The 12,621-nt window shown below is 39.4% G+C and overlaps 1 pseudogene; it reads right to left on the bottom strand.

The window, feature by feature from the left end:
• Positions 1-1,209: 1,209 nt before the first annotated feature.
• Positions 1,210-12,127, bottom strand: LOC146946778 (uncharacterized; annotated as a pseudogene).
• Between the last annotated feature and the right edge of the window lie 494 nt (positions 12,128-12,621).

Genomic DNA, 12,621 nt, shown 5'->3' with positions numbered 1-12,621 from the left:
ATTACGTTTGAACCTTTTTAACCGTTGATATCTCATTTTTTCTTGGGAAGGGAAAAAATAAGCAAAACCCTTGAGAATCGAGGTCCGGGAGTTGTTTTCGCTAAGGGAAGGTGTTAGGCACCCATAACGACTATAGTATCCTATAGGAACCGTCTTTACTTTCTACGCGTGCGCTTTATTTTTAAATGGTATTTGGAAAATGATATTTACACCTAAGGTTTACTAAGTGAAGAATTTGGAGGGAGAAGAATGTTTGAATTTTTATTTTATTTGAATTGAAGGAATTTTGTCCTTGCCTACGTACCCGTTTAAGGGATCAAATCCACCGTAGTTCTCTTCAAAAAATGTTTTTGTTTTTGTTGGTTGATTTTAAGTTTGAAAATTGAAGCTTTGAAGAATGGAGATTGAGAGGCCTTAAAGGCATGAGATTGAAGAAAAAAGTGATGTTTGATTAGTTATTTTTGGAAAAAAGTCAAGTATGATTAATTTCCATTGAAATTTGATTAAGAAAATGAAAAGAGAAAATCAATGGGATTTTGGATCCCAAGGTTTATTAAGAAAATGGCTTGAGTGATATTGTTCATATTTTTTTGGAAAATTGATTTTTCTAAGTGTAAATCCTAAGCATTCATCTAAACATACAATCCTAAACATACATCTAAACATGCATATTCTAAGCATACATCTAAAGTGAGGTGTGTGCATGTGTCGGTGCTTGTGTCGGTGTACATTATTAGAGTCCATAGTCCATATTACATCCTTCACCTACATACACACTACTTCCTTGTGAGAACTTAATCCCACACAAATGAATTAAAAGCAAAAGAAATGTAAAGAGATGGGATGAGAAAGTGTGATAGAGAGTATGCTTATGATGTATGAAACATGAAACACAAGAAAAAGGTTAGTAGCACATGATAATATGGGGAAAAATAAGGCAAGAAAAATACTATAATAAGAGCATGGAATCTAACACAAAATAAACCAAAACAAACGCAAAATATGACTAAAAATTCACTCATGGAATACAAGCATCACATAGCTCATAACTCTCATAGTCTCATGCATTCTTTTAAAGGTTTATACTCAGTTCTTAAAATGAGAGTTAAAGGCACATGATGAACCCTACATTTTCAAGTGAACTTAGCCACATTTGCACTATTCATTTAGACATAACTTGCAAAGCAAGTAACTAATCAAGATTCACACTCATGCTGCCAAATTATATGCAAATAGTGGCTAAAAATCCCAAGAATCACATAGCATGAACCTCAAACAATTTATCAAGAATTTGAAAAGGGATTAGACAATTTTTTTTTGTAAAATTTTTCACACAAAATCAAGAAATAAAGAAAGAAAATGTACTAATATTTTTTATTAAGATTTTCAGTAAACAAATGCATAGAAACATCACAAAAATAACAAGGAATATACATGAAAAAATTTTAGAATTTTTTAGGGACTTTTAAATGCACAACTTCACAAATTTTAATAAAAAAAGTAGACAATTAGCAAGAAATTCCACATATATTTTTCTCAGGTTTTAACACACAAGAATATCACAAAAATGTCAAGAAAAATATCAAGAACATGTGGAAAATTTTATGGAATTTTTTCAAGGCTTTTTGAACATATAGGGGTGCAAACAGCAGGAACCAGTGTCAAAATAGCAAGAAAATAAAGAAAAAACGAAATCCAGTACAACAATAGGCCCAAACCCACACAAACATGGATCTTGGGTTCCCAGGGAGCTCAGGGACCGATGGATTGATACAAACGGTGTAACCCTAGATCGAACGGTCAGCCACATGGTTCAAGGGCGAACCAGACTGGTTCAGGTGAACCGGTCTGGTTCATTCCCTCTATAAAACCTAAGAGGCCGGTCCAAGCCTCATTTGTTCCTTTCATTTCTCTCTCTAACTCTCAGATTCTCTCGTCTTCTCTCATCTTCTCTCAGAGGCTTATGGTTTTTACTTCGATCTACTCATCTCCTAACCCTAATCATGAATCTAACACTGATTTTCACAGATAACACCTGAATCAACATAGATGTAGAGTCTTCGCTACGGTTTTGAAATTATTTTTTAGGTTTTCAATCTCTTCGAGTGAAACTCTCCGAAAGTCTGAAGATCTATGTTGATTCGTTCTTGTAACTTGTTTTTTGGAAAAGGACGATGATATTTGAGTGTTACCTGACAATTTTATTGGAGATTTCTGATGAAGATCCTCGGAAAACTTGAGTCCTGATATGCTCTTGATGCTTCTGGTGAGTTCGTAGCTTCAAAGATCGAAAATAAATCGATCTTTTCACTCTTCTTCTTCTTCGCGACTTTCGTGGAATTTCTGTGAATTCGTTGTTGTTTATGATGAGAATTGATGAGGATTGAGTGATTCAGTGATGATCTGCTATGAATTTGAGAATCTGGAAAAGTTAGGGTTTAGAGTTCTTGATGAACTTTGCTGTTTGGTCTATCTTCTTCTCTTTTCTCGAAATTCCTTGTGATCGCGTCGAATTCGTCTTGATTATTGACGGATTCACGCTTGGATTGCAAGGAACAAGTTCGATGATGATGATTACGCAAGTAATCACCGAGAGCTTGTTGAATCCGAAAATATTTTTGTTGAATTGCAAGCTTTTGATTTCGATTCTAGGAAACTTGTGTTGATTTTTGTGTATTTGGCAATGGATTTGTGAACTTGTGCTGGTTTTGGATGAATCTGGAAACGGTTAGGGTTTGAAGATTCTTCAAACCTTCATCGTGTTCTTGAGTTTTTTCTGATTTTGATCTGTTAATTTTGGAGAGAGAAATGGAACGGTGTTTGTTGAGTTGGCACGTTGTGATTGCTGATCCTGACACATTGCAGTAAGTGCTCCTTTTATAGGGAGCCATGTGGCTTTTGACCCTATGAGTGGCTGACACGTGTGCTGGACTGAATTGTAAGCTTGGGGACCTTTCTGCAATTTCAAAAGTTTCAAGGACTGCCCTGCAAAAAAAAAACTACCAAGGACTAATCTGCAATTTGTGGAAATTAGAGGACTGGACTGCAATTGACCCAAAAAAGGACTTAAAACGAAAATTGACCTAATATAAAACAAAAACTTAAAATAAAATGACACAAAGGGGCCAAAAATGCAATTTTAGAATTTTTTAGGACTAAAATGAAATTAAAATAAAATTGAATTAAAATTGGTAAAAAGGAAAATAACGTAAAGTGAAACGATTAAAATTTGACAAAACGGACTAAAACGAACCAACTACTTAAATGAGGTACTTTAAAGTAACCTCTCTCTGCCAAAATTTTGTGTGAAATGACCAAAATGCCCTTGGGGCTAAACTGACCTAAGACGACTCAGATGCAATTTTGAATGGATTTTTAACAGGGAATTGAAGCAAAAGCTTATACAAACAAATTAAAAGACTCAGAGACAATTTTAAGAGATTAAACAGAGCTTTTAACACATGAAAAGACTAAAATGCCCCTAGGGGCTAAACTGACTCAAAATGACTTCAAATGCAACCTGTAAAAGGGATTTTGACATATAATTGAAATAAGGACTTATTCAAACCAGTTGAAAAGACTCAAACAATTTTCAAAAATTAAAAAGAGCTTAAACACAGGAGAGGACTAAAATACCCTTTCATATGAATTTTGCAAGTGATATTGAAATGAAATGCAGGGAAAGATGTAATTGATCAGAGACAGTTCAAATGACTTGAAATGCAAGAAAAGAAGAATTGAACAAGTATTTTTAGGTCCAAAATTAGGGTATAACAGCTGCCCCTATTTAAGTTTCTTTGTCCGGAGAGTCAAGAGACGAAGTCTTTGATTTGACGGGACGAAGATACTTAAATATTAACATTTGCACTGTTTTTGGACATAAAAATACGTTCTTAGATTTTCAAAAATTATGAATGCCATGCAATATTTTGATTATGAATGCAAGACAAACAACTGGAGTCTATGGAACATGTCATGTCACTGGGGATTCAGATAGACACTGACTGGGTAGACAAACCAGGGGATAGAAAATAGGGTACAAGCTGTTCTTTGGATTGAACTAGCCACCTGACCAAGGAATACAAAACAAGAGATAGGTGCAAGCTGTTCTTGGGATCGAACTTGGCACTTGACCGGAAACATAGACATACAAGCTGCTCTTTGGATCGAACTTGACACTTGATTGAAGATATAAACAGATAGACAGGCACAAACTGTTCTTTGGATCGAACTGGCTGTTTGGCTGGAGATATAGACAAAAGGGTAGATACAAACTGTTCTTTGGATCGAACTCGCCGTTGAATCATCAACACATCATATGGGTAGATGCAAACTGTTCTTTGGATCGAACTTGTCGTTTGACTGGTAACAAAGCATAAGCTGGGTACAAACTGTTCTTTGGATCGAACTTGTCGTTTGTCCGGAAGTATAGGTATATAGCAGGTACAAGTTGTTCTTTGGGTCGAACTAGCCACTTGACCGATAACAAGATATGTATTGGAAGTTTGATTTGGAAAGATACAAATTGAGAGTAAGTTGATATTGACTTGATTTGAAGGTAGACATGACCATTTTTGTTGGCCCAAGAAAAGCAAATTGAGAGTGGATTAATATTGGCACAGACATTGAATTGAAGGTTTACGATTGAAAAAGAGATTGAAAATTGAGATTGATCGGAGACATAGACATAGACATTGAATTGAGAGTTGAAATTGAATTGAATTGGAGATTGGAATTGAATTGAGTTAAATTGACATTGAAATTGGATTGAAGGTTGAATTGAATTTGACAGTTGAAATTGAGTTGAAAGTTGAAATTGAATTGAATTTGACAGTTGAAATTGAAATTGTGATTGGATTGAAATTGGAGATTGAAATTGAGTTTGACAGTTGAAATTAGACTGAAAGTTGAAATTGAAGATTGAGTTGAATTTGACATCTGAAATTAAATTGAATTGGAATTGAGATTGGATTGAAATTTGGAATTGGATTGAATTGAAAGGGGAAATTGAACTGAACTGAAGGTGGAAACTGATTTAGATTGAAAGTTGAAATTGGAAATGCAACATGTATGTATTGTATAGCAAGATTATTGAATGTATGAGCACATAGAATGCATGATTATGCATGTATGAATGCTTGAAATGCATGATTGGTTTGTAATTTGACAAGAAAGCTTCACAGAGATAGAGGAAACATTGGAAGATTGGGCACGTAGTGGCTCGTGCTGCAACATATTCACATAGAAAATCCTCTTTGGAGAGATCGTCGTTGAGAGACGTATCAAAACCATGGCTGAGGGCAATATGAACTTGTAGAGGAGGGAACCTTTGGAAGATTCTTGGATACGGGTCGCCGTTGTTAGGCGTGTCAGTGCTGGGTAAACATTGGATGTTCGCATCTGTGGTCAATGCTTTTCATTATTTCATTCTTTCATTTTTCAATCCCATTTTTGCCTGAACCGCCCTTTCAGGTTTTTGATTCACCGGGGAGTAAAGTTCTTTTCATTGCCCCATTTTTGCCTGAATTGCCTTCATAGGTTGTCAATCAGCGGGGTGCTCATTTTTGCCTAAGCCGCCCTTTCGGGTTTTCAACTTAGCGAGCTTTTCATTTTCATTTTTTTCAATTTTTCATTCTATTTTTCATTCTTGCCATTGACCACAGATCATCCTGGGAAGTAACCTGCTTGTAACATGTATTGAAATAGACATTGACACTCATTCATTCATGCATGTTTCATTGAAATGTACCCTATTGCTCAGGTTTGCTTTCAAAATAGACAGGAAAAGATGTTTTAATTTTCAAAAATGTTTGTTTCAGATATTGATATTATCAAATAGAAAGGAAATATTTTGTATATAGCATTGAAAGTAGAAAGAAAAATAGAGTTTTAAACAAATAGCACAGGCTCAAATTGATGTAGAGGAGTGAAAGTCAGCCAAAGGCATGACTTCACAGATTTACAAAGCCCGGAAAATGGTAATTTTATTGGTTGGTGATACATTGAACATGATGACCGCTACATTTCATAGAAATTTTGAATTCACAAGTACAGAAGCTTCTGATGAAGATGATCATTGACAGTTGCAGATGCCCAAAGGGGTGATGGTGGTTTGCCAGATATAGTTACTTGTCTTTTATTGTCAACCTCTTTTTTGCATGAACCACCCTTTCGGGTTTTCGGCTCATCGAGGCGCTCATTCTTGCCTGAGTTGCGTACAATCTCAGCGAGCTTTATTCATCATTTTTTTGTCCCTAACTTTTGCCTGGACCGCCCTTTCGGGTTTTCGATCCATCGGGAAGCGCATTTTTGCCTAGGTCGCCCTTTCGGGTTTTCGACCTACCACGCTGTTCTTTTCTTTTTAGACAAAGTATTTCTTGACTATATCGGCATTCACAGGATTTGGGAGTTCAACACCATCCATATGTGTAAGGATCAAAGCACCACCAGAGAAAGCCTTCTTGACAACATAAGGACCTTCAGAGTTAGGTGTCCACTTGCCCCTTGGGTCGGGTTGCTGGCTTATCCTTCTTTTCAATACAAGTTCGCCTTCCTTGAATTCTTGAGGTCGGACTTTCTTGTCAAAAACATTCTTCATTCGCACTTGGTACAACTGTCCATGAGCCATAGCATCCATACGTTTTTCTTCAATCAGATTCAACTGGTCATACCGACTTTGACACCATTCAGCCTCAGTTAATTTTGCTTCCATGATCACTCGAAGAGATGGAATCTCCACTTCCAGAGGGAGAACTGCTTCCATACCATACACCAAAGAGAAAGGAGTTGCCCCGGTTGAACTGCGCACTGTAGTACGGTAACCATGCAAGGCAAATGGTAGCATCTCGTGCCAGTCTTTGTAAGTAGTGACCATCTTCTGAACAATCTTCTTAATGTTCTTGTTAGCAGCCTCGACTGCACCATTCATCTGAGGTCTATAAGGAGAAGAGTTGTGATGTTCGATTTTGAATTCTTCACATAAAGCTTGCATCATACCATTGTTCAGATTGGAACCATTGTCAGTGATGATTTTGTTGGGAACACCATATCGACAGATGATGTTATTCTTGATAAATTTCACTACCACTTGCTTGGTCACATTTGCATAGGAAGCAGCTTCAACCCACTTGGTGAAGTAGTCAATTGCCACTAGAATGAAACGATGTCCGTTGGAAGCTTTTGGTTCAATTCTTCCGATCATATCAATGCCCTACATAGAGAAAGGCCATGGGGAAGATATAACATTGAGAGCGTGTGGAGGCACATGAATCTTATCAGCATAGATTTGACATTTGTGGCATCTCTTAGCATGTTTGTGGCAATCACGCTCCATAGTTATCCAGTAATAGCCAGCTCTTAGCAGTTTCCTTGACATGGTGTGACCTGAAGCATGGGTTCCAAAGGTACCGTCATGTACATCATGCATCAACTTCTCAGCTTCTTGTTTATCAACACATCTCAACAAGACCATGTCATAGTTCCTCTTGTATAGGATTTCTCCGTCCAGAAGGAATTTGCTAGCCCATCGTCTCAAGGTCTTTTTGTCCCTGTTGGAAGCACCAGGGGGATATTCATGATTCTGCAAGAATTGTTTGATGTTATGATACCAAGGCTTTTTATCATTCACACCCTCATCAGCTTGATCTGGCATATTTTCAATGGTAAACACATGAGCGGGTCTATCAAGACGCCGCACTTTGATCACGGGCACATCATTCCAGTGATTAACACGAAACATGGAAGACAGAGTAGCAAGAGCGTCAGCCATCTGTTTTTCATCCCGGGGGATGTGGTGCAGCTCAACCTTGGTAAAGTATGTCAACAGACGTCTTGCATAGTCACGGTAAGGGATCAACTTCTCATGATGAGTCTCCCATTCGCCCTTTATCTGATTAATAACAAGTGCAGAATCTCCATAGATGTCAAGGTGCTTAATTCTCAGGTCAATGGCTTCTTCAATGCCCAAGATGCATGCTTCATATTCAGCTATGTTGTTCGTGCATTCAAAAGTTATTCGAGCGGTGAAAGGAATATGGTGCCCCTGTGGGGTTACAATGATGGCCCCAATTCCTTTACCATAAGCATTAACAGCACCATCAAACACCAATCCCCACTTGCTATTGGGATCCGGCCCTTCATTGAACAGTGGCTCTTCACAGTCTTTTGCTTTCAGATACATAATCTCTTCATCAGGGAAATCAAACTTAATTTGCTGGTAATCATCAAGAGGCTGACAAGCAAGATGCTCAGCAAGGACACTTCCTTTGATTGCTTTCTGAGCTTTGTACACAATATCATATTCAGACAACAACATTTGCCAACGTGCGATCTTTCCAGTAACAGCAGGCTTTTCAAAGATATACTTGATTGGATCCATTCGGGATATCAACCAAGTTGTATGATTCACCATATAATGACGCAGGCGTTTGGCAGCCCAAGCTAAAGCACAACAAGTCTTTTCAAGCATTGTATACCGAGTCTCACAATCAGTGAATTTCTTGCTCAGATAGTAGATAGCATGCTCTTTCTTACCAGTCTCATCTTGTTGACCGAGAACACAACCCACTGAATCATCTAACACTGACAGATACATAATCAAAGGCCTTCCTTCCATTGGCGGGACAAGGATAGGTGGTTCCAACAGGTACTCTTTAATGCTATCAAAAGCTTCCTGGCATTCATCATTCCATACAACAGGCTGATTCTTTCTGAGCAACTTGAAAATTGGTCCACAAGTGGTAGTCATGTGAGATATGAATCTTGAAATATAATTCAGACGTCCAAGGAAACCTCTGACTTGCTTTTCAGTTTGAGGGGCCGGCATCTCTCTGATGGCTCGGACTTTGTCAGGATCAACTTCAATGCCTCTTTGACTGACAATGAAACCTAGAAACTTTCCAGATCTTACACCAAATGTGCACTTGTTAGGATTCAACCGCAGCTTGTACTTTCTCAGTCTTTCAAACATCTTTTTCAAATACACAACATGCTGCTCCTCATCACTTGACTTCACAATCATATCATCAACATATACTTCAATCTCTTTGTGAATCATATCATGAAACAGAGTGGTCATACCCCTTTGATAGGTAGCACCAGCATTTATCAAGTCAAACGGCATCACTTTATAACAGAACGTTCCCCACGGAGTGATGAAGGACGTCTTTTCTCTATCTTCAGGTGACATTCGTATCTGATTATAACCAGAGAAACCATCCATAAAGGAGAACATTTTGGATTGAGCAGTACTGTCAACAAGCACATCAATATGAGGCAATGGGAAGTTATCTTTTGGACTGGCTTTATTCAGATCTCTGTAATCAACACACATTCGAACTTTCCCATCTTTCTTTGGTACTGGTACAATGTTGGCAATCCACTCAGGGTATTCAGCTGTCATGAGGAAACCCGCATCAATTTGCTTTTGCACCTCAGCCTTGATTTTAAGAGCCATGTCTGGACGAGACCTTCTCAATTTCTGTTTGACAGGAGGACATTCAGGTCTTGTCGGTATCCGATGTTCCACAATCTTGGGATCTAGACCCGGCATATCTTCATAGGACCATGCAAAGACATCTGGATAATCATGGAGAAGCTGAATAATCTTCTTTTTCACCTCTGGCTCAAGTGCGGCACCAATCTTGATCTCTCGCTTGTTCTCTTCAGTACCCAGGTTGATAAGCTCAATCTCTTCCTGGTGAGGCTGAATGGCTCTTCTTTCTTGCTCAAGTAATCGAGTGATCTCATACGGTATCTCTTCATCATCTTCCTCATCTTCAGCTTCATATACAGGGAGTTCAAAATTTGGAGGAATCATAGGGTCACTGTGTTCAACGGGTTTATTGTGGTTCAATCTGCATAATATGATTGGGATGATTTTTAGAAAAAAATGTTTTTCATGCAGATTTTTGAAATTAATAAGAAAATACAGATGTTTTGGTTTTTTCTGGCATTACCATTATTTCCAAGAAAAAGGCACTAAAAAGCAAAAAAAAACAAAGAGTCGCAGAAAAGACGACAACTTTTATTAATAACAGCAATGCCGAAACAAACATGCCCTTACAATGATATCACTTTCGCCTTGGGTAGAACGAAAGGATTGTTATTTTGAAAACAAAGATAAACATGAGCAACAAGACACATTACATGGAAGCATGCATGACCAAAGGAACATCAATGACCTCCCAATTTCTCGCAGTGCCTCCTGGTACAACAAATGTAGACATATAACTACTCCCAGCAGTATCTTCGGCAATAGCATTGATAAACCCAGCACTGTAGAAAGTTCCTGTTGAAATGCCTGAGGTCGGGGAGAATCCAAGGCCCTCTTTACGCTTGTTTTCCAAAATCTGAATCACTTTGCCCTAGCCAGCAGCCTGACCTTCTTGAACAGCCTTCTGGGCGTCTTTCAATGAAGCCATACTAGCACTAGCTCTCCGGGGTTCTGCACCCTCAACGGTCAAGCCTTGAAATGACGTCCCTTCGGCGGACCCTGCTTCAACACAAGAGAAAGATGACACTTGGCTAACCAGATATGCTTCATCACCATGTACAGTGACAATCTTACCATTCCTCACAAACTTGAGCTTTTGGTGCAGAGTAGAAGTTACTGCCCCAGCATCGTGAATCCACGGTCTTCCGAGGAGACAACTGTAAGAAGCATTGATGTCCATGACCTGGAAAGTGATCTGAAATGTCTCCGGACCAATGGTAATTGGCAAGTCTACTTCCCCCAGAACATCCTTACGAGATCCGTCGAAAGCCTTAACCAAATAGCTGCTTCCCCTCAGAGAAATTCCATGATGACTCAACTGTCTTAGTGTAGATTCAGGCATTACATTTAAAGATGATCTAGTGTCCACCAGCACATTGGATATCATGTCAGACTTGCAGTGCACTGAGATATGCAGAGCCAAGTTGTGGTGTTTCCCTGCTTCGGGGAGTTCATCGTCACCAAACCCCAAGTTATTGCAAGCAGTAATGTTACCCACTATTCCATCGAACTGATCCACAGAGACTTCATGATCAACATAGGCCTGTTCCAGTACCTTCATTAAGACTTTCCTGTGAGCTTCTGAGCTCAGGAGCAGAGATAAGATAGATATCTTTGACGGAGTTTGCAGCAGCTGGTCAACAATTTTATAGTCGCTCCTTGTGATAAGCCTCAGAATTTTGTCCAGATTAGACTCTTCAATAGATTGGCCTGATGGGCCGGGGCTCTTGTCAATAGGAGGAGCAACTGGTGGAGTTATTGTGGCAATAGGTGTAACCACCTTCTTTTGGAACAAGGGTGGACGGACCTTTCCGCTTCTCAGAGTTGTGATTTCACCGGCCACATTATCAACCGTAGCTGGGGATACCAGAGGCACTTCCACTCCATTCTCAATCATGGTTGCATTGTACTTGTAAGGAATTGCTTTTGTAGAGGCATAAGATATCGGACCAGGCAACCTGATCACTAAGGGCTCAACATTCCTTGTCTTAGATGCACTTTCAGCAGGAGAATCATGAAATACTGGCACAATCACACAAACATCACTGGCAATCAAGTGTTTGTCGTCCATCAGGCTCTGTATATCATCTTGCACCACACAACAACCCATAGGATTTTGAAGACATTCTGAACAAGAAGCATGATCGTGATTGAACAAAGAAGCTCGGCAAAGCTTGACATGTAATGGTACCAATGGAGTAACAACATTGCGGACATCCAACATGGGATCCTTTTGAGGAACGGGGATCCTTTCAAAAGCTTCAATCATGTTAACAGCAGCATGGTTTGGAAGTGGGTTGTCAAGAACATGAGGAACACTATTTTCAAAAGTCAACCGTCCCTTTTCTATCAGGTCTTTCACAATATATTTCAGAGCATAGCAACCTTCAACATCGTGGCCTTGAGCGCCCTGATGGAACTCGCATGTAAGATCCTGTCGGAACCTAGGAGGCAAAGGATTAGGCGGAGGCTTACCTGGTCTAGTGACACAGTGTCCCTTAGCAAGTAAAGTTGGGAGCAGCTCAGCATACCGCATTGGTATTGATGGGAAATAAGTCTTAGGCCGAGGACCCTGTTGTTGTTGCTGCTGTTGTTGGGCAGGAGGCTGATGTTGTACTTACTGAGCAATGGCATTAACGGGCACTGGTGGTTGACCCGGTGGCAGAGGATATTGCTGATAGAATGGCGGGAAGAAGGGATGTTGAGAGTACTGTATGTATTGATAGGGCAAAGGTAATTGAGTAGCAGTTGTAGATGGGTTACCAGATACCATCCCTACTTCGGATTCTTTCCTTTTATGGTGGCCATTACCATACTTCTTTGGTGCGCTGGCCGAAGATTCACCCTTTTCAAGAACAATGATACCCTCTCTGACAGCCTCTTCTAGACGAGTTCCCATGGTAACCATGTCGGAGAAGTTGTTTGGAGCAGAGACTATCATTCTTTCCTTATATTCCTTCTTCAGAGTCTTTAGGAATGTCTGCGTTAATTCTTCCTCAACGAGTCGAGGAGAAACACGGGCAGCTGCCCCTCTCCATCTTTGGGCATACTCACGGAAGGTTTCATCCGATTTCTGAGACAAGGACTTAAGAGAGTCCCTATTTGGCTTCAGACGGGTATTGAACTCA

The sequence above is a fragment of the Medicago sativa genome, chromosome 2 (assembly GCF_051527215.1).
Source record: "Medicago sativa cultivar Bolivia chromosome 2, Bolivia_mono, whole genome shotgun sequence".
In the NCBI taxonomy this organism is placed as follows: domain Eukaryota; kingdom Viridiplantae; phylum Streptophyta; class Magnoliopsida; order Fabales; family Fabaceae; genus Medicago; species Medicago sativa.
This window is presented reverse-complemented; position numbering and strand designations above follow the sequence as displayed.